Source organism: Pagrus pagrus (genome assembly GCF_965226575.1).
Source record: "Pagrus pagrus genome assembly, chromosome: 10".
Lineage (NCBI taxonomy): Eukaryota > Metazoa > Chordata > Actinopteri > Spariformes > Sparidae > Pagrus > Pagrus pagrus.
This window is the reverse complement of record NC_140194.1, coordinates 9,903,496-9,928,553: the sequence shown is the minus strand read 5'-3', so window position 1 is coordinate 9,928,553 and position 25,058 is coordinate 9,903,496. Positions and strand designations below refer to the sequence as shown.

Sequence of the window (25,058 nt, the reverse complement as noted above, 5' to 3'; positions counted from 1 at the left end):
AAACACATTTAATGACTGGAAGGTGGTTCAAATGCATTGCTGGTGCTGTTCTGCCCTCACTGTGAGTGTAGGTGCACAGCTATGAACACTTTGAGTAATGTTGGACTGGGGTCATTAAGGCCTCAAAACATTAATACCGAATTATTACTCATAAAATCATGCAAGCCTGTGTTCTTTGGAAATCTCAAACAATTAATTCAAGAAATCAGACCCAAGTTAAGACGATCATTTAGCTCTGCTGTGATACTGCTGGCACTTGCGTTTGACAGCATTAACACCTCATGAATTCAGTTTGTCTAAATGACTCTGTTTTGCTTCCGTTAAACGGATAAACATGATTATTCCACCGGCGTTTCTCTCGCTCCATCTGCCATTGTGAGAATATCTGAATGCTTCATTAGAGCTGGGAGTACATCAGCTTCCTTCTGTTTTATGTTGTAGCAGATTTCCAAAAACATTTCACCAGGTGGTACATAAAGTGGAGCACCACGCAGACGATGCCAGCCTCGTCCGTGTTAGTTTTATTGATGCTAAAATGCTACAATATTTAAGAGCTGACAGAAGCAATGATGCTTAAGAGATTTAATACGCTTTAATCATTGCTCCTTCAGGTGAAAATACTGAAATAAGGCTTTTTACTATTTGACTTCTGTTAAGCTGGAAAACCAGATAAAGTTGTTCCTGTAGCTCAGCTGGTGCTAAACTCAGTGCCCCGGTCTCATTAGACTCTCTAGGCCCTCGAAGGTATACCATTAAGGCAGCCTATTACCTCAACTGTGTTGTTGTCCCCAGCAGAAGCAGAAGCAGAGGAAAAACAACAATTTGAAAATACCACAGCCAACAACACAAAGCTAAAATCAATACCTAAGCAGGGTACCGTCACACTGCCAATTGCTATGTTGTGCTCATACAGAGTTGTTCCTTAAGTGGTCTAAACCTGGAATTACAGGAATAAGAGCGTGATTGATTCCTCGCTCGCCACCGAGGGATACAGGCAATAATGCCCGTCGCTTTAAAATAAGAAGTGTGCTACTTGACCAAAGTGGCTTTTCTGAAAGGAACCCATATTTGTGTTTGGGGGCAAAGTGTGGTTGTAATCTCACGGCAAGCCTGAAACCAACAGAATGCATTAATCAAATTCGGGAAGCGAAGGACACCATCCGAGCATTTCATTCTCAGTCTCCATTCCCCAGGTACAATGACAGGCTACACATAAAAGGAATAATTTCTTTCTCTGGAAGAAAAAGCAAGTATAGTACAGTGTGTGACAAAGAAAGATAGCAGGCGCCCAGAATAGCAGATTTTTGGCTGGATGAGAGCTTTGGTGATGATGAGCGTCTGATGGTTCTAGGTCTTTTTCCTGATTTGAACTCGGGTTAATCATGAGAGATGAGACAATTTCCAGTCCAATCAGAGGGAGCAGAAGTTGTAACTGAAGTACTTTCCCGGTGAGGATTTCATCAGACAGAGGAAAACAGATTTAGGTGACAAGATCATTTCATTCGGTTCTGCATCTACCATCACCGCACAGCTTGGTGGGTGATCTAATGCTGCAGGGATCTCATCCAGAGCTGCGCTGCTAGTTTGTGGGTGATACTGTAGGGCGTCAGCCACACTCCAGTGAGCCATTAATTCACATCACACAAATTAATCCAAGTGTAGACCTTTGCCACACACAGAGAGCGATATATTCCAGCACTGCTGCACACAGCCACATTTTGGCACCCAGTTCAACACAAACGTAAAGCTAGAGGGGAAAAAAGGGGAGAAAAAAAGTTGGAAAAACTTGAAAAAACCCTGTGTCAGAGTTTTAAATATTGCAGAGTGCAAGTCAACGTAGGCCGTCTCGCCTGAAAGGAGTCATAAATACCACACACATGTCAAACCTTCATCGTGTCTGCCACATCTGAGCTACAGACGCCAACACTGGCCAGCACTTTGAAGCAAACAAGTTCATTTTTGTCATTAATCATTAATTTTTATAAATTGAAGGGACACTAATTTACTTTGTTGTCCAGAGATGAAAAGATAGACACCACTTTCATGTCTATATGGTAAATATAAGGCTACAACCAACAGTCAGTTACTGTAGCTAAGCATAGCACAAACACTGTATACAGGGGAAAACAGCTAGTCCTGCTGAAACCAGCACCTCTCAGACTCACTACAATTTGAATAAAATCATGAGTATGAAAAGCCAACACGTTCTCACTCCCATTAATGACAAATACAACAGCTTGGTCTATGGCCTTGAGCTTCAAAACATGACGCTCTGCCATCCCTCTATTGTCAGTTTTGAATGTACTGCTCCACAGTGAAGTTAGTGAAGAAATAATACATAATATGCAACATTCGGTTGTACTTTCAAAATGAAGCCTGCTGACACACACTGTATGACATATGACTTTTGGTTATTAATGTTGTCAAACAGTTGCAGTTTGGTTAGGTTTAGTCTCCGAAAGGACTTGGTTAGGTTTAGTCTCCAAAAGCACTTGGTCAGGTTTAGTCTCCAAAACTACGTGGTTAGGTTTAGTCTCCAAAACTACGTGGTTAGATTCAGTCTCCAAAACTACGTGGTTAGATTCAGTCTACAAAACTACGTGGTTAGGTTTAGTCTCCAAAACTACGTGGTTAGGTTTAGTCTCCTAAACTACTTGGTAGGTTTAGGCACAAAAACTACTTGGGTAATGTATTACCCATCCAACCACCCTAGCCTTCCCTTGTTTGTTTTTGACTGTCTTACTTTTTCTAGTACTACACAAGAGGGGTCGAACATTGGGCCTTTGAGCAGGCTGCTGTATTTGATGAACTGGGAGGGAGAATGGGCTGGAAAAACAACAATTTGTGGTTTTACAGGGGCATTATATGCTAAGCTTAGCTAATAACCTGCTGACTATAACTTAACATTTAGAGTTGATATATGAGGATGGCGAAGTGAATAAGCACATTTTCCAAAATGTCAAACTATATCATGTGCACAATAAGTATTTTTGGTTTTATTATGCAAGTAGTGTTTCAGATTGCAATACACCTCTGATGATAGCGTTTGGTTGTGTTAACTCTCCTTCTAAAATCTGAGGTGTGAATATCTAATATCTTTGTGATCCTGATCTCTTTGTAGCTGAATAATCAAGTGGATATGTGCAAGACTCCTCTGAATATTGACATCAAATAGTGTTCATCCTTTACACAGCTGCTCTCTCTGTCTTTTTGGCCTTTGCTTTAATCTAAGTCCTACTGCTGTGCAGAGCTTCTGATATAGTCCACAACAGTCTGAAGTGATAAATTAATTTGTTTTTCTTTCTTTCTTTTGCTTTCTTTTTTTACTTATCTCAGTTCACTGGGTTCGAAAAAAATGGGAATAAAAGCCATCATACAATACTTGCTGCTCAAACAACTTAATATTCTCCCCGTGTATCAGACTGTAATCGCACTATGGGAGGGTTGTCACACAGAAATGAGAGGAAAATGTCATACCGCCCTCCAAGGAGAGCTAAAACTACTGCCAGAGCACCATAATAGAAGACACTTAATCACATTTATTACACTGTGAAAATGAAGACATTGTCATTAAGAATATACCTTAAGAGGAAAACATTTAACTAGCTTGTTGTGATGTAATGGAGACTGCTTGTTGCACTGCAGCACAGCGTGCAACCATAAACTTTTCTCGCAGGGCTTGTTGGCCATATAATCCTCTCTTTTTATTTGCACTTGACTCTTCATCTCATAAAAAATTGTTGGATAAACATAATCTTCTCTGCTACTGTTAAGCCACTAACACATACTGTATGACTGTGTAGTGTACCTGCATGACTACAGTGTGTCAGATAACAGGTTCGTGACCGATCGGCAGACAGCAGATTGAAACTGACCACAGATATTCTAGATATAGGAGCTCCTGTACACGCAGACGGATATGAAATATAGGCTGTGGCGGACAGGGCTCGGGTTTTGGTGAAGAGGAGATATCAAGAGGGGTTCAGGTGGCTGAGAAGGCACACCTGGGTACTACTCACAGATGTGTGAAATCAGTGAAATCATGAGGCCAGATGAAAGGAACCGACCTCTATACACAACCAGCAGTCTGGAGAGTCCGGTGCAGCTGTTGCATCAATTTATGTTAACAAATGACTTTTGTGAGGAAAATAAATCTGGAACAGAAAGAATATACAATAACTGGTTAAACCACAGTGTGAAGACCCATTTTTACATGAGTATCTTAAGCCTGATGATGAATGTCCTGTTCAACATCTCAAAAGCTAAAACAAAAAACCTTCCTTCTATATTCATTTTTGTTTCAGTTCGATCACACTCAATCAGAAAGGCATCATATATTCTATAGTATAGTGCATAGCATTAGCACTTACTAGCACAAATCATGTGTTTCATCCATCTAATTCAACAACCCAGTGAGTAAGGCAGGATCACACAACATGTATTACGGATTACAGTTTATGTACCACACAGAAGTTGAGATTAAACTTCTAAAGCCTTGATTGTGTTTGTTTAAGTCATCTTGTTTGTTGTTTAAGACATTTTCACAATAAAAGAAGTCCAATCAGCCGAGCTCAGACTCATCTGACACCTGGAAATTGCTTGGACTTTCATCATTAGGGGTTTAACCAGTCTAGAAAAATGTGTCAGGTGTGGTTAGGTTATTTGAGTCTAATGCTTCTTGTTAAGCCAGTGCCAATAGCTGACTGAACCAGTTTGTTCAAACGGTCTTTAACTGATGAGGTTCAGTTTCTCAAAATATCCTCAACCCCAAAATGTCCTTGACTACTCTTGTTAATCTCAGGGGATAAACAAAGTTTAGACATTCAGTTATAGAGTATACTATTAATAAACAACATTTTTCCAAATGAGACATAATCTGTGAACCCTGAATGACACATTTTTTCTCAACTAAACTTTATGTGCCTTTACATCAAAACTAGCAAAGTCTCCTTTCTAACAAGGTAATGCACATTTTGGAGCTTGGCAGAGAGACTCAGAGCTTCAGATTATTTATCTCACCAAACAGGCCGTCAACTCTGACAAAAATACCACACCTCAAGAGTACACACAGATACACACTAAATGCACAAACTGAGCACACACCTACACGCACACATTATCTGCCATGCAAACAGATAAAGAGCGAGGGAAAAGGAGACATATAGAAAGGGCTGTGCTGTGTGTGCTGCATGAATTGGATGCATGGTCACAGAAAAATACTGAGGGTATTGTGTAATGTCAGGAAGGAAAATGTTAATATTTGCCCGTTAGCCTCCAGAGAGGAGCGTGTTATTCTGTAGTCTTATCTCAAACAGGCATCTGTTTTACAAAATGAAACACCGTTTGAATGAAGCACATGTGTGAATCAAGGGACAACAATGGACCCTGCAAATTCACAAATTAGCGGGCCGAGCACACATTTTCAAAGAAAATCTACAAAGGCAATTTGTGTTCAGCATGAAATTGTTGTCATTTATTTGTGCACTCTGTGTACGTGTTTTATTTGTTCCTGGCTCTTTCTTCTTTACACCTTTAAACAGGCTACTAACAAAATCCCAGGCTGCATTAAGTCATTCCTATAAAGTCTTTTGTGGCTCCAGATGAAGCTGCATGTATTCCAAAAAACTGCCTCCGGTGATGTCACTCAGTGGCTCACTTGCATTGTGGGTAATGTAGGTAATGCCAGGTTTTGAAAGGAAGAAGAATATGTGAAATGAAAAAGGTGATATCTATAAAGGAGTGCAATGTTTTAGCAGTGGACTGCTTTTCAAAACCTACATTACCCACAATGCAACTTAGCCACTGAGTGAAATCACTGGAGGCAATTCATGAGTTTACATGCAGCTTCTTCTGGAGCCCCAAAAGGCTTTAAACTACCTTTTCCACATATGCAGTAGTACTCCCCAAGACCTGTAAACACACTTCAATGTGGAAAATTGGTGGAGTGGCCCTTTAAGCCACAATAGTAGGTGTTCACCAGTGGAGTAAATGTATATAATACCCTGTCTACTACAACAGGGGTTTACTTTTTGCAACATTTTGACTTTTGACCCCGTGACAGGAAGAGGGTTCACATATGATCCATCATCAGCTGTCACCCGAAGAATGTTTTCCTTTTTTTCTTTTTTTCTTTTAAGTAATTTTGAGAAGCGTCTGAAGGTAAAATGACTCAGTGATTTGTTAGGAAAGCACAATGTTTAGAGAAATGTGTGTATGTGTTTTTTCTGCGTGCCTACCTGGTTAATCCTCTTAGACACCTTGGGGTTTACTGACCCTCAAGATGGGCTTTGCTGTGTCGAATAGTCAGCCAAGAACCGTGTGCTCTGGAAATATATTTTTTTAACCAAAGTATATGTTTTCAAATGTACTTATATAAAGTATAAATGCACACACACATAGGCTGAGTGAGAAAGACAGAGAGGGGAGAGAGAGAGATGCTGCTATTGATTCGACAGCCAGTTAATTCAAGTCTTTTGTTACCTAATACAGTCTGATCTATCACCGATCACATCCTACAGCAGAGCACTAAACGCGATTTACCTCGAGCATGTTGATCCTCTTTCAATAAGACACCTGGGAAAAGAAAGAGGCAATAATAAAGAGAGGCTTTCTGCAAACAGTGACTCATACTGATGAGCCAACTGTGCGAGTTTGCTACCAGGAATGTTTAATAAAACAAGCGACTCAGGTTTTGATCGTATTTTCTGAACCTGATGACATTCTGTTTTTTTGTGACGCATGAGCCATTGAACTTATTATGCAAGTTTGCTTTCTTTATTAATTCCAGTTATGAGGTTGTTATTTTTAAATGCTTCACAGAATCTAAATAACCAAGTGAGCGATGTGACAATTATTGGATAAGAAACATTAGGACAAATCTTAACGGATCATAGACTCAGTGAGTTAATGTTGCAGAGGAATATTTAGCCACCATAGCTCATTCTAAAACACTGAATGTATTTAATGTGTAAGAGATTGAATGTGTTATTGCTTCTCTTTAAAGTTACACAGTCTCACTTTAATATTTTAGTATGTTTTCTGCGTCAGTTAGTCGCTCAGCTCTGGACTGCATCCTAATCTAGATGCAGCAGATCACTTGTTTTAATCACAGTGTTTATTAAGGAATGATTTGCAATTTAAGGCAAAATATTATCTACAATATTACTTTATATAACTCGGCTGCTTGGTCAGTCTGAAGAATACAAGAAGCTTTGTGCATGTTAAGTGATCACACACACACATTGACTACGAGACTACCCACCCGATCCACAGTCTGGTCACCCTGCTGCCAGAAGTATCCGCTGCTGTAACACCAGACTACGTAGCAGCTTCACTCCCCAGGCTGTTTGACTCCTCGATTCATGATCAACACTCCTCTTTATAGAATAGATGCAGCACAAACTTATCTTGTAACCTCGTAAACGTTTTGTTTTCTAGAGGGACTTATTAAGGCCTTTTTCCCAATACTGTGAATATTTGGGATAATCAGAACAAAGCAAAACAGATGAATGAATACCCAAAGTCTACATTTTACACTGATAACAAATGGCTGATAGAAAAGGAAATACTAATTACTTTTTAATTTTGAATCATTTTAAAGGCATCAATTGATTCTTTCGAGGCATAACACAGTTTCTTTAATCCCGGTAAGAGCTTATTTGATGCAGCCAAAGATAGCGATCCAGTCAAAACCAAATCAGCCAATAAGCCATAAAGCTGCAGCACGGCATATCTGTGCAACCAGTTGAGCGTAAACTTGGCTCTGTGATTCCAACTAGTATTTTCTGCTGCCTTATTCTAAACAGATGGTAGATAAAGGCAGGAACCTGTTGCTTTGCAGTCTTTCCATGGAGTGAAACAAACACATGGGAAGACAATTCCCTCAGAAAATGTTGAATTTTTCAAACATTTTACTGCAGGAGTCCAAATCCTTTTGACAAGAGTGATCCTTGAAAATTGTACTGAATGATTTTATCTCACACATCCTCAACAGATGAAACCCATCACGACAGGAAGAGGGTCAGAGATCATTTGTTTGTAAATGTTTTGTTGCCAAATACCATTTTTCTTTGCATCTCGTGCCTTGCAACAGTCCATCTGTTTTCAGAACAAGATCCTGTATATCAACGAGTCCTGTCCATGAAATCTGATGTGTGTTATATATTCATGGTCCCCATAGGATGGTTCACTTTTATAGATCTCTCGACCCTCCGTCTACAGTAGTGCCAAACCAGAACAGAATTTCCTCTTACACAGAGTAATATTTAAATGAAGCGTGCCAAGAAATTTACTGAGGATATTCATGATCCCCAGAGGATGAATCATTTCCATTTTGAGTACAGCCTGAGCTTCCACCCCTAGCGCTGCCGTCATGCTAAAATACCAACTTGTACAAAAGATCTCATCATCTAAAAGGCTGATTGCCATGATTCTGGCTAAACACATTCATGTTCCCAGGGGGATAAACCCTTTTTGATTTCAGTCACCACCAACCTCTAGATAAATCCATCTTTTTTAACCTCACTACTGGTAAAATGTTTGTTCCATTCATCACTATTCATTACTATTACTACTTATCTGTGTAATTGAATGACAGCGTCTTCCAAGAGAGTCAATCAACAGAGAATGATCAGCAAGTTTGTAAATCATGGATTCATCGTTTCGTTCTTCGGTTCAAGCTTGTAAGATGTGATCATTTGCTCATTTTCTCTGTTTTAAAACACTGTATATTTAATATCTTTTAATGTTGGACTGTTTGTTATATGTAAAGATGTCATATTAGCTGTTAGCAAATTAACAGGTGCATTTTTTATAGCAGAAATGAATCAATGAATTGAGAAAAGAATATGCAGATTATTTGATAGTGAAAATGATTGGCAGCTGCAGCCCTAGCGTTGTTTATAGTGTGCAGTAAGTGCATACAGATGGTGTTGAGTTGTCTACCTGTCTATCACAGAACCTCACTTGGCCACCACACTTTTACCCTTAAAGCAGCATTTCTATTATTTATGGTGTCAGTCGATGAGCAGTCATCCTCCATCCTCAGCTTCCTCAAGAGCTTGTTTTTGACCAACAACTGCAGACATGGAAACCTCTCTTGTGCGAAATGCCAGCATGAACATCTCCATTGTTTTTGTACTGTTTGAATTAAAATTATTGTGTTTACAGGCCAAAAATATCAACGTAAGTGGCTCATCAGAATTTAAAGGCAATGGATGTTAAACTGAGAAACAGAAAAGAGAAATGTCTTGCTTCACTAAACAGACTCGAGTTATTGTGAAATAAGCTTGTCTTGAATATGTGCAATATACTGAGGTACAGTATTATTCCCTATTTGTAGTTAATGAGAAACATGCATACAGTGAATGCTTCCAATTCTTGAGAGCTGCTAACTGGTTCAGTTGTATACGAGCTGCGTCTTAGAGCAGTGTTGTCATAACATAAACCAGATGTCTTTTTGGGCTACACTTTCTGACAGAGAAACACCTCTCTGCCATCTCACTGTTAGCCCAGTTTGAAGTAGCATCGATGGCTGAACAACAGCACAACTTGCTCCTTAAAGCCGAACGGGAGAGCTAAGAATGGCCGGAGCGTACCAGCTAAAGAAAATCATTACACACCGAATAAAGAAATAACACTGTTGTGAATGATACAAGTGGCTGTGCTCTGTCTGTAACCTATGCAGAGTGTGTCTGGATTGCAGGAGAATTACTTACACCCTGTTGTGGTACTTCCCCTGGCTGTTTGGGTTTGGATGCGTCCCAGACAAAAGCCTGTCCAAATAAGATCAATGTGTTCGTGCTCCTCTCCTCTGAGTGGGTACTCTCCCACAGCTCCAGAGCCTGACAGGAGGAATAAAAGAGAGTTAGCAGCTTATGTTAGAGAGCAAAAATCTTGTTTATGTATCACGGGCCATCATTCAGATGCATCACATCAATTTAACGGCAGAATATATCGCATCATGGAGATATGCACGATTCAGTGAATTCATTTTAAGGAGTTTTTATATTTTTTTTCCTGTTTAATCTTGACAGTGATATATCCAGGCTGTTAGGATAGTACAAAGTATCGCCTAATACCTTTACAGCTCAGTTAAGATAGTGTGCCTAATTGTATCACAGCTAATTACAGCCGTGGCAAAAGCTGCGTAATAAGAAACCAGGATAATGATCCATTACAACACAGGAGGATCATCGGGATTTCTAGCACCTAGTGGGCTTGCTCGGTGCTGTGGTTGTAAACATATAATAGCTTAATGGCGGGACAATTTGGAAGCAGCTGGAGGCAAAGCAGCCGAGGCAGCTGTTTCAGCTCAGACCAGCGGAGAGAGAGGGGGGGGGGGGAGCGCTGCAAACCACAGCACTGCATTAGCATAAAGCTCATCGTACCCACACAAACACATGTATTTTAGTAAGCAAATATCACACTCAGTAGTAAAATAGTAAAACTGCTGCTTTTAAAAGAAAACAAAGCAGAGGCGGCCACAAATGTTACTCTGTGTTTAATTTAGAGGATGAGCATCAGCAGAGGTACAGAGAGAAGGCAGATTTTATCACACAGTCAAAACAAGAAAACATAAAATTCTTCAACAACACCATGGGATTGTGTGGAGTTGAGGTCACTGGCTGCTGAAACCTTTGTCACTCATCACTAATAATTAAACACATGACAGATGAGGAATGGCCACAAATATTGAATCCAAATGCACCAGCATGCTGCATGTAGTTAAGCACAGATATTGCTGCAGTTTCTCATTTTCACTCTGTACTTGTGGGCACAAGAACCAGAATCTCTCCTTACGGAGACTTCAGGAGCTACAGTGCCCTCTACCGGCGGCAGCAGATGTCTTTTTTAGGTATCTGTGGTTCCTGAAAACATACCCAAGGTCCACAAGAAAAACCGTCACTGACATTCCCTCGCCCACAAGCTTAGAAACTATAATTTCGTGGCTTGGGCAAAGTGATTTACTTGGACAGGCTGACTGAGGTTTTCTGCTTCAGCTGATGTCAGTTCCTCAGCATGAATGTGTCGTGTTTGTTGTTGGACTTTGAAACAATGGGCATAAAAAAAAAATTGCAGTCCGTGTGTTAAACAAAGCAAACACATTATTGTGTTTTTGGCCTCGGCCGATTAGAAAGCGGCTACCTTCACACTTAAGCCGTGTTCCTGCTGTCTGCATGATCCACGCTTTGTTTCAGACTGTGATTATAAACAATAAGCTGACTGTGGTGCCGCTCTGTTCTCAAGTGGAGAGCCACTCGCGTTCGCTCTCAGCACAAGCACATGTTGTACACAGAGCTGGATTTTTCTGGCACCTGTGCAAACACACATACACACTCTTGCACACACACACACACACACACACACACGTACACAATCATAACACCTATTTTTAATAGCGTGGCTCTGGAGAAGCTCAAACAGAAAGAGCAGTGTGAAAAGACAGTTTGTGATCCATCCATTTTTTTTTTTTTTTGCATCTGCAACATACCGAAATGAAGACATCCTTGACATATCTGATAAAAAACGAGAGTATTTCAATGTGAGGCCATTTTGCACGCAAAGAGTCAAATCAGCAGTTGCTTTCAGACATTTTACTCCAACCACAGATGCTCCGATAGTGACATGCTGACGACACCTTTCACAAAATGAAAACCTAAGGGTGTGACATGGCGGGGAAAAATCCTACAAAAAAAAACACTTGACGGGGTCTTATTCACACTCCTCTGCTCCGATAGATAAATGGCGGGTACTTCCTCACAATAACAAAGATTTGAAGATGAACAGAGTACGGCGGAGGTGCAGCGAGGCTAACAGCTGCACTGCTTCACCTACTGCAGTGAGTGTACATAAACAATCTTCTCCTTCTGGAGCTTTACTTCTATTTTTCGAGTGATTATGAAAAATATGGGAACGCTTGACCCGTGAATGTGACAAATAGGAAGCAGACTCCGCTCGCAGCTGTGAACAATTACAAACAGTGGATGGAATGCTTCTCCGCTGCTGCTCTCAGGAATGTGCATCATTGCCCTTTGTCCTCCGAACAAATTGGGGGGAAAAGACTATTCAAGCCGGTATAATCCGTGCATTAGAGGTGTTTTCAAGCGGTCATACTTGACATTCTTCTGAGTTAGCCCCATCCTGACACCTGTGAAAACGTCAAAACACTCTTTTTTTTTTACATTGTTCAGTTTAGATATGAGAGTAAATACATGTGTTACCAAAGTTTGAGCCGCCTTAAGATAAAACCTTAAATGTGCTGAATTCATACTCCGAACAACTCCAGACATAGCCGCTAACTGCTGCCAACTGTAGCTGCTATTAGCTAGTAAGCTCAGTGAACTGTGCAGCTAGCAGGCGATCCTATTAGCTCACAGCACCGAGGGAGTGTTGTTCTTGTTTACTGTCAGACTATCATCTTTAGAGGTATAGAGTTGCTAGGGGCTAGCTGGTTAGCATGCTAACTTCATTAGATATCTCTGCAACACAATACATCTTTGACATAATGTCAAGACTGTTATTTCTTCACTTTCTGTTAATAATTTTAGTTACATTTTGAATGTTTTAAATGCAAATTCTTACATATTGCACCTTTAAGATTAGACTGGAAAAGGCTGAATTGAAGTTGTAGTGGCAGTCGAAATACAAAAAAACTCAAGGAAGTTCGAAGTTAAAGTGCCGAAAGGATTCGAACTGTCAGTTTAGGTGCAAGCAGTGAAGACGTGTCAAAAATCTGGTGAATTAAAAGGCGTCAAATGTGAGTCGATGAGTGAGTAGATGCATAGAAGTGGAATTCCTGGAAGAAAGAAAAGTGTCATTTCACAGGTATAAAACTGTGCATGTCAGTGTCAGCTGAGCTGTAAACACTGCAACCAGTTGAAGTAAATCAGGTATCAACAGTGAAAGTTGTGTGAGTTCGAGGAGCGGAAGAAGCCTTTTTTTTTTTTTTGGTTGCTGTTAAAAAGGTGAAGACTTAAGACCTGAAAGGTTTTGAAGTGTCAGTCACAGTACGAGCATTGAAAGGAGTTGAAATGTCAGCTGAAAAGAAAAAGGTAAATGCGAGTGAAATGAAAGGGCTGTGGTGAAATGTCAGTTGGTTTGTAATCCCAGGCCGCAAAATTGAAGTGTCACAGCAGCCAAAGGAAGCACAAGAAGAGACGCGCAGTATAGATAAGAAATATAGCACACTTTACGCATGATGAGGATACAGTATATTACTGCATATTTAATGCAGTGTTTAAGGAAACATGAATAATAATTTGAAAAAAAGTCATTAGAGAATATATCAAGATAAAATGTTTTGACACAGGCAAACATGAAGTGAAGAAATGTGTTAATACCGCAAATATTCGGGGAGGACGGACATTTCATATGCTGAATTTTGAATATCCTCAGACATTAATGTGATTTACTCTAGTTTTCAATTTCCCTTCACATTCCACTTTTAACATCTCCAGTCAATCACTGTAACACAGCAGGAGAAAAGAGAAATAAACATTACAAGCTTACTTAATGGAGAGCGAACAAAGTTAAAACTGCTGAAAGGCAGCGTGAAAAAAGAAACCGAAGTTATCAGCTTATCAGACTCCTGATTCTAAAAATGTTTGTTTTTCAGTTGGAAGTGTGAATCTTTGCGGGTTTGCGCTGCGCCTTAGCCGTGCAAATGAGGACAGATCCTTCTTGGAAATCCTCATTCCAACCTGACAAGTTTAAACAAAGCAATTTCAGGCCCAACTGCACCTGCAGTATTGACACGCCTCGTCAGGGGTGTCTAGCAGGAAGACAATCATTTGTCTAGTAGCACGATTGAAATGAGCCCCTGAGCCTGGATGCTGTTGGCTGAGGGGCAGTGACAGCTAGTTAGAGGCTCACTTCAGAGAGGACATCTCATATTAGGCAGTGATTTAGAGCTGACACACAAACGAAGGTGTTAGTTGACTAAGATTAATTAAAACACTGGGATCATTAAAGAAGAAGGCCGGTGATATTCTGTATTTTTGTTATTGTCAACAAATTGCCAAAAAAAAAAAAGGCCAAAACCAAAGTTGTTCTGAAGACGTAAATCACAAACATATATTTATTTTTAAAAAAGACTCAGTAATTTTCTGTAACTTGTGAACTTGCTGAGGACTATTTTGAGCTGCAGATTTGTTGCGCTAGCACATATTGTATTTACAGCAGCAGGATGGCATGTATGGAACAGACTCAAAATAGAGTACAGCACAGTGGTCACGTTCATCATAATGAAGGAATTTGTCATTCAATGCTGTGGCTCATTGTTGCGCTTTAAATAGTTTGTGAACAACAATAGAGGTCTATGGCACAGAGGAATAAGCTATATCAGGCTGTGGCCGCACAGACAATACTTGGATCAATGTGTTGTTTGTTCATGGGATTTGTTTACAACCATTCAAATAAAAGGATATCGTCAGACACGTCCTTTAAAGACAAAGACAAACAAAGATAAAGTGTTGGTGACACGTCAGGTTTTCTGCCTGCTTGAAAAGATCCATTATTAGCACATTTTTAAAGAGGATCAGTTTTCACTTTGGACTTCCGTCAGTGAGCCCTAGGGCTGAGGTTGCTAGGCAATGGTGGCTATCTCTGTGGTGACGTGATCCCCCTTGGGCCTGATTCTCACTCATCACCTCCACAGGCAGATACAGGGACATGTGCACGCACAGACAAACACGTGCACAATGCCCACACACACACACACCGAGGGGGCTATCCAGAGGTCTTTCTCTCACTCCGCTGTTATCTCAGGGAGGCTGTTGTCACTCACTCATTGCTGTGCTGAGAGGGGCTTCAATGGTCTCACCTGATGAGAGAACACCTCGGAAAACCTCTCGGTTGTCAAGGAGAACCAGATGAGGACAATGAAGAGGCCACGGGAGCAGGAGCCCGCTCAGCGCCGCCTCTGTCCGCCGCTCGAACAAGCTGTGAACAGACAGATCTGTTTATTCTGGATGAGCGTGAAGATTTATTTTGAAAACCACCGATATGTTGAAAACCTTTATGATCAATTTTCTGGTTTATGTTGTGACAACGCCGTGGATATGGTCCGGAGGGGTTTTCGACAACTGTCCCAGCGTATAAAATATAAATAAAAAATAAATATCCATTTTTTCCACAGACGCAGCACGAAAATGTCCCGACATCGCTGTTAAAAAAAATATACTGTGATTTCACACTTGAAATGTTGAAATGCCATCTTGAACAGTGGTTTTCGGCTTGCTGGTCTTGCTCAGTGCTCACTGAGCCACCACCATCCCCTGGTGTCTTGACATGAAAGTCAGCTTGTATCCATATAACATGATATGCCACATACAGCAGAAATGTTGATTTGCTACATATTAAAAGCACGCATTTGAACGTATCTGTGTGTTTTTTTTCTCAGAAACATCAAATACCAACATTTCAGTCTGGGGGACTGAGCTGGGAATTGCCATCCCTCGAGCCACACAGCTGGCATGGACAAAAGGAAAGGAAAAGAAAACACCTCTCTAAATAAATAAAGCAACCTCGAGTTCAAAGTCAACTACGTCATGAAGTCAAAGTCTCAGAAGTAGTCCCAGGTCCTTCTTTTCAAGTCTCGAGCCGGACCCTTCCAAGCCAAGGTTCAACACCGCATTATTTATATTGATAAAAGGAATGTCACGTTTTATCACTGAGATACTGGACTGAGAGTTAACAGCCAGCCTGCCTCATACTTCTGTTTATTTCCTGCTGACTTTTTTCTGCACAATCTTCAAAGACGACAGCCTCAAACTCCCTCAATTACTACCTGCCAGTCAGAGTTTCACTTATGAACAGACTCAGTTACTGCCTGATATAAAAGCACCACAGAATGGCGGCTACAGTACATGGAACTAAAAGCTAGAAGCAACACCTACCCACCCATCTGAGTGGCTTACCGTGTTTTCAAGTGTAGAACAAAGTCTGACCTTTTGCATCAGGTTACAGTATGTTAGGAGGCTTCATTGTCATCACTTTGACACACACACACACACACACACACAGATACACACACTCTGTGTACTACCTCCAAGCATAGAAAGGAATCATGTTTTCCATTCCCCCACTCTTCCACCGCTGCAGCTGTATCCATGGGAGCACAAATCAGGTCAGGAAAACATATCGACACGAGGAAGGCCGTATCAGTTCCAGAGCGAGGAGAGAATGACTCAGTGTCACTCATAATCGATTCATAAAGCAACAATCAAATTTATGAGTGGTTGGAGACATGAATTAGGCAAGTAGAGTGTTTCCCAATGTATAAAATCTGATGTCAGCGAAATTATGACTATAAACAGACTTCAGTACAAGCATGTCGTGTTACTGCCTCCTCCAATCAGATTCAATCAAATCAGCTTCCACTTTTGACTGTTTTCATCAAACTTCTGAAGGTTTTTTTTGTTTATTTTTCATCTGAGACGTTCATGTTCAGGCTCTAAACACATATTTTCTTGCGGGGACGATAAAGACTGTCTGTCTTAATTTATTCTTTAATGTGCATGAGAAGAAAACGCTCTCTGTAAAATATTTTTGCAAGTTTGTAAATCTTTCATATGCGCTTAAAAAAAGAAAAAGAAAAAAAAGCCTGTGCATGCTCGACTGAACATTTAGCAGCATCTACAGTATCTACAGACAGACCACAGCAAGCCTCAAGCTCAACGGTGTGTGATCTTTCTCTGTACACAAGTCTGTGGCTGCTCGTGTGTTTATCACAGAGCTGAGAGGCACAAGGAGAAGAGTGTGCTTTCATTTCTCAAGGGGCATATTCCACTAATCCTGATTGCTATCATGGCGCTATTGAAGTGGTGCACATCGGTTTCTATCTGAGTTTACTGATGCAGATGTGACAGCCTTCATTAGAGCTGATAAAACACTCTCATAATGTGGAGGAAAGGCGCTTCGCTACATTTTGTGTCCCGTGATCACAAAAAGGAAAGGATATTATTATCCTGTAATAACTTGCTCCAGCAATGTTTGACACGCTGCACATCCGTGACCTACTTAAAGTATTTCTACTCTATATCTCAGTCAGACAGTTCACCCAGATTCTCCTGGCACAGTGGTAATCAAAGTAGGGATGCTATGTGTTTTTAGCTAGCAAGCATGGCAATGTCAGGGAAGAAGTTTATCGATCCACCAATTTGGTCCAGATTAACAGAAGTTAATTCATTTATTCAAGGAAAACACGCATCAATTAAGATTTCTGTAAATGTACAAGTGTTCGCCAGATGGCTCATTTTCAACTGCAGCGCTTTGGCCAAATAAACCGACAAGGTGATGGTTAAAATGTAGAAAGAAGACGACAAGACGCCATAAAGAAACAAACGAACACAATAAGCGTTCTTCAGACAGTGCACAATTAATGCAGAGCAAAACATTAGGACGATAATACAGTAACAGTATCCACAATTCAGTACATGTAGCCGTGCAAGCAAGACAGAGTTTTCATTCCCCGCAGCCTCATTTTTATGTTGAATTTAGTGCCAGTTAGCAGATGTTAGCATGCTAAGACACTGTGATGGAGAACATGGCAAACTTTATACCTGCAAAACTTTAGCATGTGATAATGTTTATTGTACGCAACATTAACTGCCCTTTCCCTAAATACAGCACAGACATGCTAACACAGGCATGGACTCTTCGTCTTGTGGAATCAAGAACAATGAAAAGTCTTTGGCAAGAGAGGCTGTTGTTTCTTTTAACGTGTGAAGCTCTGATGTGGTGGATAACGTCCATTTCTTGAGATAGACTTTTTGAGCGTCATGACCTGCTGTCGATAAGAACAACAAAGCCAATATTCCTGCTGCACCTCTGTCCAATTCAAGTGACAGAACATATGTGGACAGCTCTGATTTATACTGACAGAGCACTGACAACAAGAACGACTTAGAAACCAGACTGCACATCCTCGATCTGTGATTTCCCCGTTATTGTTCCCATTTCACATGCAGAAAAACACACACAATTGAAACCCACCGCCCTCAGTACATCTACTGGCTTCGATTTGTTGTTGTCTGCTCAAAGATCTGCCTGCGTCTGTACGCCGTAGACACAATTAATGACCGATCAACCTGACTGTGGACACACAAACACACACACCGGTTTACTTCTCTCAAGCCTGCATATTCTGGCATCAATACAGCATTTCAGAATAAGAGAAGTGATTCAGGGTCAGGTCTAACATCGGTCCCTCCACAGTTTTTGTCCGTCTCCCCAGTGTCAAATAATCTTCAAGGCTACAAGCCAGTGTTGAGGTATAAAGGGGTCTGTCGCTGTGTCTTTATCTGACCTTGGATCAGGAGCCGTTCGCCGAAGGGAACAGGCTGACGAGTGCTCTCCCATGTGTGGCAGCTTTGTGAGCCCTGTGATGAGAGATAGATGCTTGTTCCTCGTGTCCGTTCTCATTGTCGACCAAGTCCTCTATCATGTTTCGATCAACTTCGTTTGACCTCACCGTTCAGCGGTGCTCCACTTGACCGTCTCGACTTGTGTCAGTTAAGTGTAAAATGCAGCTGCAGGATGAGATGTAGTCTTGTAAAAACTATTAATTTTGGATCTATTATCCTGTTCTATCCATCTATTTATGCTGAAAAACAATCAGACGTATTAAAAAGAGCATTTCTTCACCACTTCTTATTTACATGAAATGGAAATAGAACATTTCTACTCTATTTGTTCTTCTTTTAATTAATTTCACATGGCATTTGTGTAATCTTTGCTGTTTTTCTCAGACAGGACTTTCGGTTGAAAAGATTTGCAAACGCCGACTTTTTCATGGCCGTGCAAACATCAGCGCGGCTTTTCGCAGGCAAGTAACTTTTCCTTTGAACGACTCCTCTGAGAACATCTGCACGAGAACATCTGGGAATGGCAGGAAATTCGGCATCTCTCAGCGTGACGTGCAACTAATGTTTTTCAAGTGCTTCAGAGGGATGAGCAGAGTATTGAGCCCTGCAACCTCCAAACCCTGACAGAATTTATGGAGTCCAGCAGCAAGTGGTTCTCATTACCCATGTCATCTTTCATACAAATTGCTGTATTGGGCTCACAGCTGGGTTGGGTGCTGTCTGTCTCCTGGCATAATTACTATAATATTGTGTTTTCACAATATGTCCACAGGATTGTTCTAGTTGTTGTTAACAATACTCTTGGCGTGATGTGACTTGCATGAGGCGACGGAGGAGGGTTTTCAAATCATTAACGCACGCTATAGTACATTATCCTCCTTTTTATTTCACAAAGGTCCTCGTGCAGAATAAAAAACCACAGAGCATAGAAATGTCTGAAGGAATCCCCCACTAATTTGAGTGGGCATTCCAGTTCCAGTTTAAAAACCATCCAGTTTTAATAGTGTTCATCTGGCAGTGAGGAGCTACGAATTTTCCGCCAGGAATTAAGGTATAAATTGTGCCTGAGCCTGGAGAAGTGAACAGACTGCACCTGGTCTGACACAGCTGCTTCACACACAGAGCTCTGCAGTTTAGATCAAGAGGCCTGATTTTGTGTTGAGGCCTTGAAAATGTTTCAAGGGCTGAAAATAGAAAGGGAAAATGGTCTCTTTGGCCAGTTGTTTAAAAAACCAGCTAGTGTTTCATTTGGCATCTACAAGCTAATGGAGGAGAAATATATGAGGAAAACCATTCATTCGCCTCAAAGAGGAAATGAAAATGAACTAATTCACTCAGTTTCTTTTTTCAGCCAATTTACAACTGATTAAGTCTCGCAGTGTCCTAATCGCAGCATTTAAATGCTTATTGTGGATTCTCTTGGTGCAGTGTGTGTCATTATCTCTGGAGGGAGTTTGTAGTATGGTGGCCCCTGAGGGTCAAAACACAACAGTATTGCAGAAAACGACACAAGAAGTGTTGTTATACATTTTCAGTAATCTGAAATGTTGTTGTGTTACCGAAATGTTGTTTTCTAAAATGTTGTTGTGTTTCTGAAATGTTATGTTTCTGAAATGTTGTGTTTTTTTTTTTTGTTGTGCTGCCATGTTTTGTAAAGTGTTGTTGTGTTCTTAGAAATGCTGTTGTGTTTGCTGAAATGTTATTGTGTTTTGTTGCGCAAGGAGGCGTTTGACTCTTCAGTCTTTTGAAAATGTTTGCCTCTTCTTGGTGCTCCTGCAAGCGAAGCTACGGTCAGTTCTGGGGCATACATTTTAAACATTGCAGCTAAAGGGTTAATTTCCTCAGCAGTGCAGGTGTAATATACGACCAGAGCACTGAGCCCATATTCCTCCTCATGTTAATGTCTTGTTGGGCTCCTTCAAGCCAAGCAGGTGCTCAGTTGAGTTGCATCCAGTGCTTTCGAGAAGCATGTCCAAACCATTATCCTCTCCTCATCCATGCTTGTCTCTATGGATTCTTCCTTCCTGCCAACATTTCACATTGTCCTCTGCAGCTAACAAGGACACAATGGTGTGCAAGTTTATATGAGAGCGTGAGCAACATCACTTATGATAAGATGCAGTTAGACTCTTTTTTCTAAACTGTTATCTAAAGTGTTGATGTACAGTAATAAAAACCTTGTGAATTCTTAACCATGTAAGTACCAAGTAAAGCTGAATTATAGATTTAGGTGATAGTTGTGACAAAAAAGCTGTTGAAGCTGTAAAACTATCACATTGATAAGTCATCTATTCTCTTATTCTACTCGATAAACTACCGGAGTTGTAGAATGAGGGAAAAGATGCTGGCAATTTTACACAGCCTGTACGAGTAAGAAGTATTTGTATGTGTGTGAATTACTCAAATTCATCTACTTTATTTAAAACTGTCACAAACATGCCTATAGCCTAATGGTATATCTTATAATTGGATTTCTATATAGGATGTACTGTATTTTTCAGGATAAATAAGACGACTGTATAGAAAAGACATGCTCAACATCTCATTACATAGGAGTGAGAAATGTATCGATATTATCGTGATATGAGACTAGATATCATCTTAGATTTAGGGCGTCATTATATTATCTTTTCCTGGTTTTAATATGATATTTTGATATTTTGTGAAAATACCAGCAGTCGTTGTGGTCAATATCAATATCAAGGTATGTGGTCAAAAACTATTGTAAGATTTGAGTCGCCCAGTCCTAGCATTTATAAAATGCTTTTGAGGAGACTTCAAAATATCAAGATATATATCATGTATGGTAATATAGCTTAAAGTTCCCATATTACACTGTTTTTCATCAATTTCACACAGCTGTCAGAGGTCCAACAACACTGTATTCGAAATGTATTGCCCCAAACCCATCCTGGTCCTGAACTTCAGCTGTCTAAAAGTCGCTCTACTGAGAGCAGCTGTTTCTGTGCCTGCACCTTTAATGCCAATGAGGTCCGTCCTGCTACGCGCCCCTCTCAGGGAGAGAATGCTGCTGACGCTAGCAGTAGCATGTGCTAATGTTTACAGTGGATGTATCTATAGCTCGCCGAGATGCTGTCGTTCAACCACACCAGTTTGACCCAGAATGAGATATACTTACATGAGAGACTCCCCACTCCCCAACACAACCACCCGGCTCCCATCCCCCACTGACCTGCAACAGGTAACGTCTAAAAACAGTTAGCGAAAGCTGTGTTTGTCTCCAACACAGTCTCCAAACTCTTGGACACCGTTCGCATAGCCTCTGTCTCCAGTCTGCACATGTTTCCAGACTTTTCACTGTGACAACCAAGCTCCCTCCTAATAATATTAACATTAAACTCGCTTCAAACGCCGTTGCATAGCGGACCGTTAGCCACCAGTTAGCCTATTTCTAGTTAGCCAATTTCAAGCTAGTTAGCCAACTAGTTAGCCAATTTCAAGCTGACTTCACCAAACTCGTAGGCAACTGTAAATACTATCAAAACGTGGCGACACTTACCTGTGGCTCGGGTGCAGTTGCCGGGTCCCGTATGGTTGGGACTGATCCTTTTACGAGGGTCTGACCCTCGTTACTGAAGCAGTCCGGTGTGAAGCGGTTAGCCCACACAGACAGACTTACAGGAACCGTAGCCGGCACGTTGTTGTTAAAAATGAAACGCAGCCACCGTCTTTTCTGTTCTTCTGTAGCTGGGACAGAGTATAGGCACTTATGTTGATTTTTACAACCAACAACAGAGCAATTTGCGTATCTAGCTCTGAGCGACGACTTTGCTAAACACTGCTACAGTAGCTTACCGCTGGACACACCGACCTTCACCTCGGGGATGAACGCCCCCCTCTCGGATGTCTCCGGGGAGAGGTGGAGTGTTTTCGGCCTATGAAAATCACTCCTGTCGTTACGTCACGACAGGAGCTGAATCTGAACAGCCTGTAGGAGCCTCGTTTTACCAGTGGGTCGTTTTGGGAGTTGGTAGGCTCAGGGAGGACCAGTTTATATGTAGAGACCAGAGAAAACGTGTTTTTCATAATATGGGACCTTTAAAAATATTGTAATATTATTTTAAGGCCACATCGCCCAGCCTTGTTATTACATTGTTTTAGAGATTGTTGGGAGATCAGTTGGGGAATGAGGAGATCTATCTATCTATCTATCTATCTATCTATCTGTCTATCTATCTATCGTTTAATGTGTTATTAAAGTTTTAACTACAGTAAATTAACCAACTAATTTAATGTTCATGTCTGCCAATATTTAAAGTTGAGTAACCACTGCTAAAGACAATGACTAGATGGATGACTGACAGAAATACATTTATATATATATATTTTTAAATCATCTGCAAAGATGTTTATAATGTGGTTGGTGCAGCTCATACATACTGATATCTACAAAGTGTCTCAAGGATTCAACAATAAATGAAAGACTATATAACTTTCCTCCCTTCATATACTGTGTCTGTGTAGTTTGACCGGAGCCGTCCCTCGAGTGAAGAGCCCTCAAACCCCGGGTGGAATGCAAAACAGGTGCTGCACAATTGGTTCCTCCACAGCGGGGGCGAAAGAAAAACAGCCGCCCCTGCAGGAACATGACTGACAGAACATCACATTCTCCAGCCAGCTGTGTCTCCAGATGATCCCTTCCCTACACAGTCAGACTTAAGGGATAACATACAGCATGCGTGCAATGTATTATGCATTCTTCAATATTCAACAAGTCCCCTATCATTAAAAAAAAAAATCCTATCGAGGAATATTACAAATACCTTGATAGGATAATGTTTTATCTGATATATGTTACGTGTTTGTCATAGTACTAAAGGTATGCTGGGAAAGAAACCCAAACAATTTAAACCATCTGAGCTCTTTCTTTAACACCTTGTGTGTTCTTCAAGTGGCGCTCTAACATCTGGCATGGATTTATACATTGAAATCCTGGCTGGGGATTCAAAGAGAAGAGTTTTTAATTGAATCCACCCCGAAGACTGTGAGACTGAAATGTATTCTGGCAAAGAAGCTCCAAATACATACTCATGTTGCTTTGTCATGTGACCTCTTTCGCAGATTGAAATCGTTGTATTTTTCCCCCCTCCTGATTTGTGACGCCTGTGTCAATCTGACATAGTCCTTCCATGCTCAGAAGAGTGAAGAGTGACTTGTATTTGCAGAACGAAGACAGTGACTTTGATGAATTTAACTTTGCTGTCAACAATTCCCCAAATGTAAAAAGCTATTTTAATTAAAACCTTTTGAACATACATACTAGCTGTGCTTTTGGTTTGTCCCTGAATGTCTGCTGCTGCTGCCTCCCTTCCATCAGTCCAGCCCTGACCATAGCACATACCAGCACTACACTGAACCTACTGCTGTGCAACAATACACACATTCACAGCCCACAGACAGCAAATTGCTTCTCTCATTCCCCACCACGCCCTGCCTTCGTTCTCAGCCACCTGCAAAACAAACTGTGCTGGAAATTTCACTACAAATTACCCTGTGTCTGCCAAATCCCCCCGGGAGCAGAGGAAATCAAAACCCTGGATCTCCCTGCCCCCACAGACACAAACCTGAGCCTCACTCGCACAGAAGTCCTGTGGATTGTTTTTTTGTTTTATAATCCTAACAATTATGTTCTCTTTTAATTAAATTAATACATAAAGGACGGTTTAGATGTTCTTGTTGGGCTGAAATTTAAAGTTTTAATTCTTATCTTTGAGTTTATATCTGGCAGTAAAAGTGAGGACAAGCTTTAAAGAGCTACTGCAAATCTTTCACCAGAAAAAGCTGATGTGAATGAGAGTGTCCGGAGGTGAGGAACAGGAACCATATGAATGTTCCCAGTTTGCTTTTGTCAACACCAATTTGAAGAACAACCCCTACTTCTGTGGGCTTCAGGTCAACAAGGCATCGTGAAACTAAGCCTCCGTTCCCACTAAGAAAGAGTGAAAACTGAGACCTGTTTCGCTTCAGGGGAAAATCAAAGGAAGGCACATACCTTAGCAGTGAATAATGATCAACAGCATGAACCTAACAGCCTTTATATTGCAAGGGCCACAGTGCCTCCTGGTGACCACTCTGCAGAGCTGCAATGAGACAAGAATGTCAGCGAGAAAGAGAGAGCGAGAGAGTGAGTCAGTGGCCGATGTGCCAGAGAGATGAGTGTTGAAAGCTCCTTGGAAAAAGGATTACGGCTGTTTATGTTGGCCAAGTGGCCCACTGCCAGCTGCTCAAGTGTGCAAACTTCTTAAAGCTGCAGAGCTGCGGGTTGGTCGTGAATCTTTTTCACTCTATTTACCCTCCACCCAAGACTGGATGGATGGCTGTGCTTTGTTCAAGGGGAAAGCCCCCTCCGCTTCTGCCCCCACCTCCATAAGGCCAAGATCTACCCCTAAAAAAATGTGCTGGATCCAAAACCAGCCTTTTCTGTGCCACCACCATCAAAAGCACACCCATGCACAGAGCGTGCACACATATGGTTTAAGTAGATTCATTTATTTTCAAGCCAAAGTCCACTAGAAGAAGAAAAAAAACCTGATCGCATTCATACCAATCATTCACACCATATTTGGATTGTTGACAGTGAGAATGTGATTACATTAAGTAAATCTGTCTTCTTCAGGAGCAGACTTGATATGGATTTCATCAAATAAAGAAAGGCAGGGAGTAGAAGTGTCC

General features: G+C 41.0%; 1 long non-coding RNA gene across 1 annotated transcript in view; it reads right to left on the bottom strand.

Moving 5' to 3' along the window:
- Nucleotides 1-22,217, bottom strand: part of LOC311263660 — a 55,473-nt gene extending 33,256 nt beyond the window's left edge. The window contains exons 1-3 of the long non-coding RNA XR_014623378.1: nucleotides 21,886-22,217; nucleotides 14,822-14,940; nucleotides 9,717-9,842 (exon numbers count right to left, since the gene is read on the bottom strand). This is a non-coding gene — a long non-coding RNA (uncharacterized lncRNA). The remainder of the gene's footprint in view (nucleotides 1-9,716; nucleotides 9,843-14,821; nucleotides 14,941-21,885) is intronic.
- Nucleotides 22,218-25,058: the final 2,841 nt, after the last annotated feature.